At 42.2% G+C, this 15,731-nt stretch overlaps 1 protein-coding gene across 12 annotated transcripts in view; it reads right to left on the minus strand.

Moving 5' to 3' along the window:
• FOXP1 (forkhead box P1) overlaps positions 1-15,731 on the minus strand; it is a 501,565-nt gene that overhangs the window by 238,032 nt on the left and 247,802 nt on the right. Inside the window, exon 1 of one of the 12 annotated variants that reach the window (XM_075574314.1) lies at positions 9,814-9,960. The exons of 10 other annotated variants lie outside the window; for them this stretch is intronic. The gene's annotated coding sequence lies outside the window, so the exon portion shown is untranslated. Of the gene's footprint in view, positions 1-9,290; positions 9,387-9,813; positions 9,961-15,731 lie in introns of those variants that run through there. One more of the 12 variants, XM_075574313.1, reaches the window with a different exon arrangement.

Below are 15,731 nucleotides of genomic sequence, written 5' to 3' on the forward strand. Positions count from 1 at the left end.
AAATAAACCGCAAACTGTAGTTGGTTATATAGAGTGATGGAGTTAAAATACGCAAGGTTGGTTCGCAAGGCTAATTATATCATCAAAGTTCACTGATTACTAATATATTTGCGGTCAACTTCAGATCATCGCTTACTCTACATATCATACACTTGGGGACAAGCAGTGATTGCTAATATGGTTAGGTTAGCAATCCCAATCTCTACATTCTATAATGTAGCTGGAATTCAAATACCATGTTGTGAGCACATTCACATCTCTCAGACAGATCCACAACCCTGCTTTTCCCCATTATCTCTTGGCATACCATGCTTCAACTGCAGCGACGGACTCTGGGTAATGACATGCAAATGAGCACACAGTGTCACCTTTTAGCTTCTTGTCCATATTGTAGATAAGAATGTAATACTGCAGTAACCAGAGGAGCAAATGGAGTTGATATCCGTAGTATCTATCCCTGGGGTGTAGGGCCGCGCGTATAGAGCTGGTGACGTCACGCTGCGGTCGCTGGAAGTGACTTCCAGCGCTCACAACCAAGCCGTTGCGCCGTCGCATCAATACATTTGTTTTGACATGACGTCGCGTCGCTGGCTCTGTCGCCGGCACTATAAGCACGGCCTAAGAAATTCCACATTTGTTTTGTTTGTTTGTTTTTTTAAAGGATTTAAGTTCAAGGGGGTCCCCTTGTGCTGAACCGTGTTATTCTCAGACTCCGCTGCATTCAATGATAATGACCGTTTATGTAGCTGGTAAAATTACAGTAAAATCAAAGCTGAGATAATCCAATAGGAAGCACCAATTTCATGCATTGATCACATTATAGATTTGCACTGGCTCGTTGTAATTAGGTGTGGATGGCAGCCATATTGTTTTCCCAAAAGGGACCAGAAACACTGGCACCAAAAAAAGTTGAAATCTTCGGAACTGGGCAGTCAACGGAGATATAAATAGTGCGATTCACTTTTGGGGAACCTCCCCCTTCATTTTTATACGGTTCTGTTAAAAAAAAAAAAAAAAAAGGAAAAGAAAATTGAGATGGGGATTGTGGATTTAACATAGTTTGATGCTGCAGCTTTCATTTGATGACCTGCTTGATATCAATCCAAACATACAGCAAATACAGTACTTGTGTATGCACCAGACTAGTACAAAGTGAAAAACAGACACAATGTCACCGTAATAAAAAGATCAGTGATGTCTACTTTGCTCCAGAGCCATAAAACATGAAGTTGCTTACCAGAGTTCTGTGGACTTCATGCAGCAACCATCAGAGGCCCTCCAGATGTTCAAATGCATTATACGAGTAAGAATGTTTTTGTTATAGCAGATTGTGCCGTGTCTACAATCAATACATCTCCGGAACTCGCCAACTCTTTTATTTTCAGTGTTTAAAACAAGATCCTTCATTCAATACTACACAGAGCCATTTCAAATGTGTTTTTCAGCATGTGTAGGTGAGACCATGGTGAGACCATGGTGTGAGATGGGTGTGAGGGCAAGTGTTGAGAATGTCTTCCGGTGGGTGGAGAGGAGGAATATTTTAGAATGTATAAACCGCTGTATTCTCAGTGCTAAGAAGATTCTGCATTTTATAGTGAGAGACTCACAGGAGAGTAATTTGCCCATGGTCACAAGAAGCCCGCACTGGGATTTGAAGCAGGTTCATGCCTCAAACTATGATTCTGTTCTGTGATTCACTAAAGACCAAGGTCCAGTTTCGCCAAACAGTGCTAGTCCATTAGATACTTTCTCACTTGAGAAGACACCTTGCAGCTCATTCACTTTAATGGCCCACAATGGGTATTTCGTCCCCGGAAGTGGTTTTGTAGCATAGCACGACTTGTTGTACATATGTGCCCTTATATGTAGTGTATGGCTGAAGATATTACGAGTACTTACTACATTTAAGGTGAGGGTGTAGGTAGAAATCTGCAAGAAATTGAGAGGGGAAATACATGTGTGGCAGATGGCAGTGAGTGTGGGTACAGGGGCAGGTTAATGATAGTGAATGTGAAAGTCTTCTCAGAATACTCCAGATGTATCTTAAGTATCAGGCGAGTTAAGATGTAGCATGGGCAACTGCTTTGAACTGGCAGTGTGTGTAGAATACAATTTACAGAGCGTTTTAACCTTGTGCTCACTTCACCCAAATTAGTCTCAAAAATGCACTCTCGGGAACTAATTTCACTGACTTTTATATTAACATCCAATCTAGCTGCACAATATCTCACACCTTAGGCCGCGGGCATGGTCAGCGCTTAGCCGCTGACCCGCGCTGAGCCGCGCTGAGCCGCGCTCACGCTTGTCAGTGAGCCCCTGCAGCCGCAAAGAGAGCAGCTTTAGCAGGGTCTTCCGCAGGCGTGCGGAAGCGTGCTGACTTTCAGCCGACAGTCAGATTTTAGTTTTCGCGCTGAGGGAAGCGGAGGGCCGGTCACGTGACCAGCAACAGCCAATGGTGCTCAGTGACATAGGCGCCGTGACGCGCTAGTCCCGCCTCCCGCCCCGCCAGCGCGCTCGCTGACACTCATGCCAGGACACAAAAAAGCTCCTGCTTGAGCAGGAGAGCATGAACGTCAGCACGGCTCAGCGCGGTATTTTTTACCATGTCCGAGGCCTTAGAATATCTCGGAGTAGACGCTGGTCTAAAAACCTACATGTTTGGAACTCTTCCAAATGCACCCCTGATAAACTTGGCAGTGCAATGTTACATGTCCCATCACAAGGAAAAGCTTCTAACTCTATCATCACATAGAAAAAAATAACATTTGTTTTATGGCAGGAGACATAAGCCTTTTAATATACTCACAAAACACCAGCAAAATACAAAAAAGTACAACATCGTCATCCACAGAATGTACAACGGCGAAAATGTAGCGAAAAAGTCACATCCACAAAACGCTACTTTCAAAATGAAAGATCACAGACTGCTGTTCGGATTTGTAAACAATGCATTCCATCCTGATTACATCGTTCCATACACAGTGCTAATTACCGATATGGGGTTAGCGATAATGTACAAATGCTAGAAGGTGCCCTCATGGTGGATGATGTAATAAGGTCAAGAAACTGGATAACTGGGCCACGTAAATAGGATGCTGGTATTCGAAACAGCAGAACGATTGCTGTCACAGCAGACCTGACACCGCCTCCTACTTAAGCACAAAAGAAACATAAAGATGCATTTAAGTTCTCACCTAGATCCCGTGCGATTGTTATTGCTCATGCAAGTTTGAAGCATAATGATACAAGTTAATTGACTTTCATTAATCACATTGTGATTGTTTTCTATATGACATCCACCTATAGATAAGCTTGTTTTTTGTAGGCATTTGAAAAGGTAACAAATACCTAATTATACTTTGCACCTTTCAGTTCATATTGCTATAATAGCAATATGACTGTTTTGATTTATTCTACTGTATAATTAATGTCAAGTAATGTATTATTTTGCCTCGTACACTGTGCTTTTAACCAAAGTGCTTTAAAAAAAAATAATGCATAATACTTTGGTGTAATGATCTATTAACAAGAAAAATATAAATATCCTTTCAGATAGTAGAAATGGTTTAACCCTTTTTAAGCTGAGCCTCCTTCCGGTGCTATATGGCATTTGATTCAAAGAACAATCATGACATCATGTAATAGATAGTTTGTGTGTGTTTGAACCCCAAAAAATGGGGGGGTCATTTAATGGAAATGTAAACCTGTATTAAAGTACCGCAGGCCTCCAATCAATTACAAAAATATTGCAAATCGAGTAAAGGTGGTACATATTATTTCTAATCGCCTAAAAGTGTAAGCCAGATTGCTAATCACTTTAAAGTGTAATTTAGCACTTGGCTTCCTAAAATCCACACTGAACACAAACACGTCTTTAGGCAACCCCACACAGAAACCGGCATCATCACACGTCTAAAGTAATTGAAATGTGAGCGAAACGAGTGCCTAACGAAAAGCCCAAAAGTGCTCCTGCCCACTAACATTTCGCTTATGTGCCCATACGCAGCTCAATTTATTAAAGGAGCAATCCAAGCGGGAAAATATATATATATATATATATATATATATATATATATATATATATATATATATAGATGTAGAGGTATCTGTACCGTGGTAAATCAAAAACAAATACTCAATACCGTTCTGTGGTTTCGTTAGCCACAGAACGTTATCAAGTATTTGTTTTTGATTTTTTATATATATATATATATATACTGTATATATATATATATATATATATATTTATATATATATATACTGTATATATATATAATTACATATGATTGAAGCAGTGGGTCTCCGGATCTGAGCCCCAATTAATTTCATCTCCGAGGACACCCTGCTTCCGGAGATACTTACCTGTGCCACTATGTCTTGCTTTTTAAAGTTCCTGCGTCACGCTGGCTAATAGGAAACTGCACCGAATTACGTCACGGCTTCCAATTGGCCCGCAGGGCATGAGAGCTTTGAAAAGCAGCCATTACGTGAACCCTGCTAGCGATCCAGACAGGCTACCAGCACATGCTATGGAGGTAAGTATCTCTGGAAGCAGTGGGTCCCCGGAGATGAAATTAATGGGGTTCAGCTCAGGAGACAGCTGGTTAATTAAATTTTTTGCCCACTTTAATTTCCGCTTTAAAATGTAAGTCTAACAAAGTGTTGTATATCGCAAATCAGTGTAATCCTGCAAGTAGCTGAATAAATAAACATCTCTTACATTAGCCACAAAAAAAGCTAATAAGGAATAGGTAAATCCAACGCACAAAACACCTTAGACACTCTCCTGGATTACTGCACCACAGTATAGTATGTTTCAGGAGTATCTGGCTCACCATTCAATGTAATTATGTTGTGTGCAAATTATGTAATCAAAAAGGCAGATGCTTAACCTTTGACTTGGTTCTATTTAAAAAACCTGCCCAAAGACCACAGCTGGGCCAAAACCTTGTCATTTGAGCACCCGTTCCAGTATAGTTTGTTCAATCAGCTAATGAGCAACATGCAGTTTTTGGATGCTGGTTACTGATGTGCAAGGCGTGAGTGACCAGCGTGCTGCAACTCGGATAAACTCTGTGACCGACACAAACTATCAAGGCAGGGAACCATATCCTCCTACAGTCCCGAGAGCTACAAATGCAGTGTTGCTATTTTTACTATGTGAAAAGCTAGAAAAAAAGTGGAGCCTAAATCCCTGAATAACTACATGGAAAATAAATAAAACTTGATGATTTTCTGGGTATGAACCAAAGTAGTTACTAGGAAAATTAGCCTCCCTAGTCTCTACTTAGACTAGAGGATTTAACCGGTGATAGCTCTCTTTGGGTAGCCAACACAAGAGAAGGTGCGTCTGTGTACTGTGCAGCTGAAGATGTCTTTAGTAGTGTTACCTTTTCATGCAAATAGGTGTCAATGTTCCTATAAGAGCAGCAAATGAGTTAACCCTGAGCAAAAACTGCTGAAAGAGTTTTTCCTGCCACTCATTTGACTTCTCTGTTACATATCTAGCGGGTCTCTCTAGCATTGATGAGATTGGGATAGCCTTTAACAAGCAAAGAGTGGCCTATTGGTCAAGGCATAAGTTAAAGCTCCAATGCCAACACCTTTTCTTGTATAAGACACTATACTGTGGTTTCCCTGTGTCACATACCCCATGTTTTAGCTCTTTGAGCGTGGGGCACTATGTTGCCTGTACATTGTATTTAAACTACGAACAGTGATGCACACGCTCTCAAAGTCCAGTATAATTTATTTCTATGGAAATTTCTAAAGTGCTTTGAATGGCACCTGGCCAAATTAGGACATACTATTAATTTGTAGCCCCAAAGAAATCAGTCTAGAGTGGTGATAATTACAGGAGTAATGCATTTTAACTGCTTTGCAGCAGAAAGGGCTGAGCCTGCTGCCTTTTTGTTTTTAACTAGATGCTCTAAACCTGGGGTGGCCAACTCCAGTCCTCAAGGGCCACCAACAGGTCAGGTTTTGAGGATATCCCTGCTTCAGCACAGGTGGCTCAATCATGAACCACTTGTGCTGAAGCAGGGATATTCTCAAAACCTGACCTGCTGGTAGCCCTCGAGGACTGGAGTTGGCTACCCCTGCCCTAGAAAGGGTCATTGGACAACTGAGGACCTCTCCCTCAGTCCTCTACCCTCCTCCACTTGCTAATATGAGCCCCTTAAAGAAACACTCGTCAAGATAATGAATCCATTAAATTCTACATCTTGTGCCTTGCTTTAACCGTGGTGCTGAAACTCTCCACATCAAACAGTCGTCAGTACTCTTTCAAAGAGGCTTATGAGAGAAGGCCCGAAAAATGCGCTGTGTGAAAAGAGGTGGAAAATTAAAACTGCAGCAGTTGAAGAAAGGGCTTAATTTACTGGCGTGTACAGTATGCAAATGAGATTACTCCCAGCTTAACTGCATCATTTATGTCCATAATAACGGCATCATCATTACAGAGCTCAAATTAAATTACACCATAATTAGCATATCAAAGTGATTGGTTAAAGTTTAAAACAAATACCCAATTTTGTTAATGAACAGCTGTAATTGTCATGTACACTTCAGCGAAAACTCCCTAAACAAATATATGTTTTAGGACAGAGAAAAAGAGTCTAAAGCAGGCTGTGTGTCCCCAGTTACAGATAAATGGCTGAAAAGGAATTACATGGATTTATTAATGTACATAAATGCAACTCATTTTCCGGTTGTAAAAGTGTTCAATCTAAAGCCTCTCCCTTTATTTACACATCTCTGTCTCAATGGCAACAGAGACTGAAATTGTAGACTGCCTGCTTTCCACTTTCAGTGTGAACTTTTGACTGCGTCACAAGGCTGACCTGACTTGCTGAAGAACAGGCTAGGAAATAAACTCCCTTGGCTTACTTAAAAGGCTTTCCAAGGAAGAATGTGTCATGTGTGGACGCTGTGATCTTGGTTCCCTTCCTTAACCCTACCAGGGCTGGAGTTTAACGTTGGAAAAAGCCTCCGGGATACATCCATGTCAGCATGATGTTATGTTATTTCTCAATCAGGGTGAAAAACCATGCTAATTAGACATACATTAAAAAGTTGGAAGTCGATTCATTTTTAAAACTTACAGTGCTGTAGTTTTTTTTCCCACTTATTTTTCTTTTGTGTGTGTTCAAAATTACAGCATAACATTGCAATGTAGGTTTACAGTATATTGGTTATCTTAAAAAAAACATAAGTACATGTATGTACTTATTTCTCATGACAAAAAGGCAGTTCTTCATCATCAAGCAGATTGTCAGGGGAAAAAAAAAAGGTTATCAGAAAAAAATATATAAAAAAAAGTGTTAAAAATTTTTAGAGATATCAGCTTTTTATTTTATGCATCGAGGAACCCATTAACACAGTGGCTCTGAAGTAGTATGTAAATGATGTGCCTCTCAAGGTAGCACTAGGGCAAATTCACTCCGTCAACTAATGATGAACCTCATTATGTGCCAGGAGTATTCATAACGAGGAAACAGCCACCCGCCATTCCCTGTTGCTACATAAATCCCGCTACAAATGAGAATATATCCACGTCTAATGAAAGGCTACTGATTCCATGCACCCACTTTCCTGGCCAGCAAAAAAAAAAAAAGTTCAAAGGAGTCCCACTTGCTGTGAATGCGAATTTGAAAGCGCAAACCCTCCAAATAAAAGTTGGAGAAAAACGCAGACTTTTTTTTTGATATTACACACCATAAGGTTTCCTTTTCACGTTTTATTTGTCATCAAAAATCAAATGTGTTTAATCAGTAGGCAACAAAGTTTAGTTGTATGAGGGAGGATCATAGCCAGATACCTTTGAGGCGGTAACAAGCACTGACTAAAAAGATAAAAAAGGTTCCATGAAAGGTGACAAATACAAATGTGTGATGTTGAAGTTTCAACATTTCAATACAGCAACACAGCAACATTCTGAAGAGTGCTCCAGGGCTGTAACACACCTTATTCCTATCCTATCCGCACACACCAAGCAAAAGATTTAGAGGCAGATTCACCCAGGCCTGATGTGGGGTACCGCGCACAAGTCAATGGCAGTTAACACTGGTCGGTTACGATAACCCTGCGTCGTGAATCCCGACGGCATCATTCCGATTAAAGTTTCTTCCAGTATCATAGTTGGCAAACTGGCAATTTAGCATTAAAACTAAACTTCGTACAAAAGAGAAAGTGCGAGTGCAAATAAAAAGAGGGGGGGAAAAGAAAACAAAAAAAAAATGGGTTTAGATGAAATATAAATCAACAATATAAACAATTCTTAATATTTACAACGTGCTTCAAGAACGTTGAAAAACAATCAAACCCCTAAAGTGCAGAATGTTGTATTAATAGAGACCTACCACAAGTAGCTCGCCAATTCAGACTTTGAGGGGTTAAATTGGCTGGTTCGGCTTACATATAAAGTGAAAATGTAAAAATAAGGTGTGCATCCTGGTGAATGTCTGTAACCGCTTTTACAGTTACAAGGAGGGTACCTTATCTCCTGATAGGGAGACATCACATATAGACACTGTACACAGATCCTTCATTCAGCTGTGCATCCCCAATCATGCTAAATATCCTTCAAAGCACTTCCATTCTACAAGTCATAAATCCTTCAAAGGGAACTTTAACTCACACAATGTACTTCGCCACCATTATGAGATGGATACAACTTCAATATGAAAACACATAAGCATACAGTACAGAAGGTAGCGGGCAGCCTAAATATATTTCTCCTACTAAATATATTTCTCCTACATCATTTGTCTGTTCAGTACATTGCCTGTGTACTGCAAACATATCTCATTGTCAAGAATACACGACTCCTAAGGCTGATCACTGATTCTTACCTCTTCTCTATTAACATTTCTTCGCAGATGTGGGTCAGTAAAAGAAAGGTAATCTGCTGGCTATACTTTAGATCAGTCATACATATCAAACACAACATTTACTATCGTTAATGGTGAACGTCAAACTAAGGCATTGGATTAGTCTCTTCTGTGGCGTGGCACTGAGGGAGTTAAACGCAGAAGTGAAAGCAGTTTCTCACACAGGCTATGAGCGCAGCATATGGATAAGAGACAAAAGATACTGGTTGCCTTAAGTTGCATACAATTAAACTATTTAGAGGCTGTTCCCCTGCCAGCTCCCTCATTCCAAGACTGTGGAATAATATGCGTTCTCCCTTCGCTTAGGTCACCCAGCCACAGCACCAGAAAAAAGACAACCCTCCAAGAAGTAGCTGTCCCTCCCTCCCCCTCCTCCCAGCACACTGTTTAACAACCTACCTTTGTTTTAGCCTGATAGACACTGACGGGCAAGCCTCAGGAACATGAGGATTTGGGAGCATGCAAAAGAAGAGTCAGTCAGAGCCACAAGTAGACAAGGAAGGGGATTTAAAAAAAAAAAAACAAAAAAAAAAACAGACGCAGAACGGCATGGAAAGAAACTGTTCCTGCTGACAAGCGGTATAACTGGGAGAGTATTTACAGCGCTGTTTACACTACAGTGAGTAAACCGGTCTGTGATCAGCATGTACAAGTGCAGGAAGGGTGACATTCATACAATCTGTGCATGACAGTCACACATCTCAGCATTGCATAGAATAAGATGTGTGCAGCATCCCCTTTATCAGTGGCACTGATGTGCACCACTGTATTTTTAACCATGTATTATTTGTTATTTTAACTCTGTGCCCAGGACATACTTGAAAACGAGAGGTGACTCTCCATGTATTACTTCCTGGTAAAAACATTTTTTATAAATAAATAATTGGGTGAAGATCCAGGGTTTTTAAGTGAACATGCTTACCTTGTTTTGGCAAGTAAAATGTCCCAGCAAATTAAAAAAAAAAAAAAAAAAAACCAGGACTCGTGAAAGGGCGAAGGCACAGATACTGCCTCAGGGAATGGATTCCAAGCCCCCAAACCAATCGCAAACCAGACAACAAAAATCCAGGGCTATCACTCGCGAACCTGCGCTGCCCAGCATGGTACAAAGCAGGGCTGCGTGTACAGGGACCCCAGGGGGGAAAGAGGGTCTTGTAGGATTTGTTTGACACTTATTTTCCTTGTTTGATTCTTATTGTGTGAGAGGCAGTTAGAAAGCTCCCTCGGGGGCCCCCCTGAGTCCCTGGGACTGCAGCTTTGACAGGGAGGTAACCATATTAGGACGTGTATGGTAAAGTAAACAATAACAGTTGCAATGGAAATTCTTCTTCTTCTTCTTTTTTACAGCTAATGGTGTTAGTGTCAGCACTGCCTTCCCCACTAGTTATGTTTGCTTGTTTTAACAGGCCTTTCAAAATAATCAAGTTTCCAAATGTCCCTCCATAAAATAGGTTTTGTTGATAACAAAAAAAAACATATATATATATATATAGAAACTAACTCTTAGCGTTCAAATAAACAGCAGCTCAAAACAGAGTGTGGTGTGTATTTTCTAATAAATAGAATTACGAGTATGTTTAAGAATATATATATATTTAAAGTACACAGTTATATAATTCTGCACAAGATCAGGCTGGCCTATTTATTTGACATGCTTTGGAAATATAAACTGTTCTAACTTCCAGTTTGTATGCCTTTTGTAAACTGTTAAAAGAAAGATGTAAGTGAATTGTGCATTAGCAGAGAAAGAGACGGGTAACGTGAATAAGGTACAGCCCATTGAGATCTTCACATTATACTTTTAAGATATATTACCAGTATTATGCTCCTATTTCCAAAAGTAAGTTTTCAATCCACAATACAGTACTTCAAATGTCCCTTTGTTATCTACTTTTTAACCACTATATAATAATAAAAAAGCTGTGTGTGCTGTGCACGCGCATAGTAAGTGAAATATCTTTGACTTTTGTCACAGAAATTGTATTTGTGTTGGTGATGTTTTAATTCAAAATCAAAATACAATTTCATTGACAAAACATAAATAAATTTGACTTATAACGCGCGTGCTCGGCACACATCTCCTGTATTAGCTATTTGCACCAAGTGTGAATTCCTCGTGTGTGCGTGTGACTGAGAGTGTGCGTGTGACAGAGAGTGTGCGTGTGACAGAGAGTGTGCGTGTGACAGAGAGTGTGCGTGTGACAGAGTGTGCGTGTGACAGAGAGTGTGCGTGTGACAGAGAGTGTGCATGTGACTGAGAGTGTGCGTGTGACTGAGTGTGCGTGTGACTGACTGTGCGACTGACTGTGACTGTGCGTGTGACTGTGTATGCGTTCGACTGTGTGTGCATGCGTGTGACTGAGTGTGCGTGTGCATGTGACTGTGAGTGTGTGTGACTGTGAGTGTGCGTGTGACTGAGTGTGCGTGTGACTGAGTGTGCGTGTGACTGAGTGTGCGTGTGACTGAGTGCGTGCGTGCGTGTGACTGAGTGTGCACGTGACTGTGAGTGTGAATTCCTTGTGTGTATGTGTGTCAATCAGTGTGTGTGTGAGTTTGTATATGTGTGTGTGTCAGTCAGTGTATGTGTGTCAGTCAGTCAGTGTGTGTGTGTGTGTGTGTGTGTGTGTGTGTGTGTGTGTGTGTCAGTCAGTGTATGTGTGTATGTGTGTCAGTCAGTGTGTGTGTGTATGTATGTGTGTCAGTCAGTGTGTGTGTGTATGTATGTGTGTCAGTCAGTCTGTATGTGTGTCAGTCAGTGTGTGTGTGTGTCAGTGTGTGTGTGTGTGTCAGTGTGTGTGTGTGTGTGTGTGTGTGTGTGTGTGTGTGTGTGTGTGTGTGTGTGTGTGTGTGTGTGTGTGTGTGTGTGTGTCAGTCAGTGTGTGTGTGTGTCAGTCAGTGTATGTGTGTATGTGTGTCAGTCAGTGTGTGTGTGTATGTATGTGTGTCAGTCAGTGTGTGTGTGTATGTATGTGTGTCAGTCAGTGTGTGTATGTGTGTCAGTCAGTGTGTGTATGTGTGTCAGTCAGTGTGTGTATGTGTGTCAGTCAGTGTGTGTATGTGTGTCAGTCAGTGTGTGTATGTGTGTCAGTCAGTGTGTGTGTGTGTGTATGTATGTGTGTCAGTCAGTGTATGTGTTTGTGTGTATGTGTGTCAGTCAGTGTGTGTGTGTGTGTGTGTCAGTCAGTGTGTGTATGAGTGTCAGTCAGTGTGTGTGTATGTGTGTCAGTCTGTGTGTGTATGTGTGTCAGTCTGAGTGTGTATGTGTGTGTCAGTCAGTGTGTGTATGTGTGTGTATGTGTGTGTCAGTCAGTGTGTGTGTGTGTGTGTGTCAGTCAGTGTGTGTGTCAGTCAGTGTGTGTGTGTGTATGTGTGTCAGTCAGTGTGTGTATGTATGTCAGTGTTTGTGTGGTGTGTATGTCTCTGTCCTGTCTGTGTCCTGTGTGTCCTCTCCCCCCCCCCCCCCCGGAGGTACACGACCGCGGAGCAGCCCCCATTCTCTACCCCTGGTAGCGCTGCGTGTCCTGCTGCAGCCAGCTCCCCGGCTGCACACAAGGGGGTTACAGGAGGGCACGGTAATGCGCGTGGGGCGCTCTTCCCTCTGATTGTGCTGTGGGGGACGCATAGCACAACAGACAACACCAGCAGCCTCTTCTGCTACCATCACTGCTGCGCATGCGCAGCATAGGAGCGGCAATGGTGGAAGTTCACTCGCCCCCGATAGCAGCACAGTTGCGCAGCACGCAGACCCCGCAGCCATTGTTGGCTTCCTCCGGCAGCCAGGTCAGCGGCCTCCAGCCCCGCGGGGAGCCAATGTAACAATGCATCTGGGGGGAATGGCGCATGTGCTGGAGCGGCCGGGGCTGAGGGGAGGGGTTAGCCATCACAACACAACAGCGCATGCGCGGCATGGCAGCGGAGAATGGCGGCCGTTAGGAGCGGCGCCGGCGGCTATCGCCGCCGCATTGATTTTTTGAGCGGTTGGGATGTCAGTGTTGGGGTCGGGCTGAGCCAGAACACAGCCCGGTCTCAACTGCCAGCACTGACGTCACATCCGTTTCATTTCTGTCTCCACAATCCATTTTTGCCCCAGTTCGAATGAGGTGCCACTAAGGAAGTTTCACTTCAATAATTTGCATTATATTTATTGAGAAAAGGTCTTGCAACTTAATGCTTCTGACTCGGACAGTCAGAGGCAGAACTAGGCCTGGGTGAGCGGGGCAGCTGCCCCAGGAGTACCCTGATAGGGGGGTGCAGAATTCTGTTTATTGTAGAGTTCATGGGGCATATTCTTAAGGCCGCGCTTATAGTGCTCGCGACAGCGACGCGACGGGTGACGTCACTGTCGCCGCTAGTGAAAGTTGTAATTTGCTTTGCGGCGACGTGGCGGGCGACCAAGTCATTGATTGGTTCAGAGGCTGCCAGATGTGGCGACAGCCTCTGAAAAATTTGACCGGCTTCCAAATTTCGCGTCGCTGCCGTCGCGTCGTGCTTACAATAAGCGCACGCGACGGCGGCAATACAGTTGTTTTCGGGCGACGTCGCCAGCACTATAAGCGCAGTCTAAGTTTCACAGATCGCTGTTCCATGCAATCTGACCCAAAAGCCCCATTCACTGATAGTTCAAACATCAGTTGGGGGTTGGGCAGGGGGTGCAGTTGGAGGAACTTGCCCTAGGTGCAAAAATACCTAGTTCCGCCTCTGCTGACAGTGTTAACCAATGGCTGGTTATTGAATGACTTAAGAAATGCATTAGAACAATTATGAAGTTGTTAGGCACAAAATGTTAAATAATCTAAATGTGTGCTGGCCATTCCTATTACAAATAAAGCTTTTTAGTTTATGAAATTACATACACCTAGTTAAGTGGGTCATATAAATGCACTACATATAACTTTTTTCCGCTTGTGTCTAAGTCAAATGTTTAAAAAACAAAACTTGTTAATCAGGTTTCTTGCATGTAATGCAGATCTTTTGGTCCGAGGTTTGTTTAGACAAACTCTTTTACCCTAAAAAGAGAGAATAAGTGTGCTGTGTAACTCATTCCTAACCGCTCCGATAGGGTGACTTCCCCATGCTAGAGAACAGTTCCGCTTCATTTAAACCACCATGGAGAATGGAGAATGTTTCCGAGAATATTGTATAGAGGCCCCATATTTCTCCAAACCACTCACAGGTCCAAGATAACAAAATAGGTGCGAAAACCCATGAGACATCTACATGGACCTCTCTCTTGGTGTAGAAGTAATGGCAACATTTCCGTTTCCAAGACTTGGCGCACATCTCTTAAACTTTTTCATGAGTGTGTATGTGACCCATGCCATTTGCTTTATTTCCGACCAAGGTAAAAGGCACATATGCAACGCTACAGCATATTCAGTAATGCCACCATGCATGGTGAAAATATAGGTGTGCAGAAAAAGAGCCGTACTATCCGACATCACCGTAGCCCAGCCATCTTTTTACTTCTACTTCCCTGCTATATATTCAGTGGATATAAAGAATGATATCTGAACTGTGTATCCCATTACATCAATACCTAGCACACTGAATAAAAAGTGGATGAGGTGAAATGGTAACACTGCTGAGATACTGTATCGCCTTTGAAAATTGTTCCAATGAATATTTTATTCAGACAGTTACTAGGTATTAAAATGAAGGCCGTCAACATGTTAATAAAATTAATTTTAATTGCCATTTAAAAAAAAAAGCAACGTACATGTTTCAACTCCCAAAACAATGAAGGCGTCAGACTATGCCTATTCATGTGCAGTGCTCAGTAAAAAAAAAATAAAGTAGAACTAAACAGACATATCAAAATCAATAAATCAGACAAACAAGCAGCAGTTCAAAAGTTCAAAGACATGATGTCCAGTCCACCACGTCTTAGCACTCAACCAATAATAACTTGACTCCATCACTCCTCATCGCATAGACACTTTCATGGCATCATTTTCATTAGCCTGTCTCACTGAAAACTGCTGGCTATTTATGTATTCGCTAAAATAAATTAGCCATTTCACCAAGCAGTGTGATTCTTCTAAAATACATTAGCACAATACTTGATTTTCCAGTAGGAGTAAATAAATAAATCAATAAACTCAATGGAGAATGATTTCGTTATTGTGCAGCTACCGCTCTCAGTATAAGTGTTTTATTGGCTTTATTTGTTTCAATAAAAAAAAAATGAATTGGGACAGTGATCTAAGTGTTTGGACTAAAAACAATTTAACTTTTGGTGCAGTGAATTTTGGCTTAAATAGATTATAAAAAAAATAAGCAATACACAATAGTCACTGTTGTTTACAAGAAATAAAAGGCTTGCACACTTGAATATGTAACATTTACAACCTGGCCTCATCATCACACATCGTACTAAAACTAGTTGCTAGTAACAGTTACAGGGTCAATAGACAAGCTAATTAAAAGTGGCGAAGCTTCATGTTGTGCTGGAGTTCTAAGTGTTCCTCCATACTCGGACATGATGACTCCCATCCATTGGTGGGATTCTGCCGGTTCGCACTGGTACGTGCGAACATGTTGCTAAAATTTCACAAGTTCGCCGAACCGGTGCTTGAGTCTCTTACCCTGGCGGACGTCGTCTCCTAGCATCTTCTCCCTGCATATCTGCTCAATATGGCCGCGCAGCGTCAAATGGTGCCGCGTTGCCATGCCAACTGCTCCATGTGCCGTCCGTTGCTATGGCAATGAGACGCTACGTGATGTCATTACGTTACGTGCCGTCGCGTTGTCATGGCAACGCGGCGCCCTGTGCCATCATGCAGCCATTTTGAGAACATTTGTAGGGGCAGCATGCTGGGAGACGCCGCCCGCCGGGTAAGA

The sequence above is a fragment of the Ascaphus truei genome, chromosome 17, assembly GCF_040206685.1.
Source record: "Ascaphus truei isolate aAscTru1 chromosome 17, aAscTru1.hap1, whole genome shotgun sequence".
Taxonomy (NCBI): domain Eukaryota; kingdom Metazoa; phylum Chordata; class Amphibia; order Anura; family Ascaphidae; genus Ascaphus; species Ascaphus truei.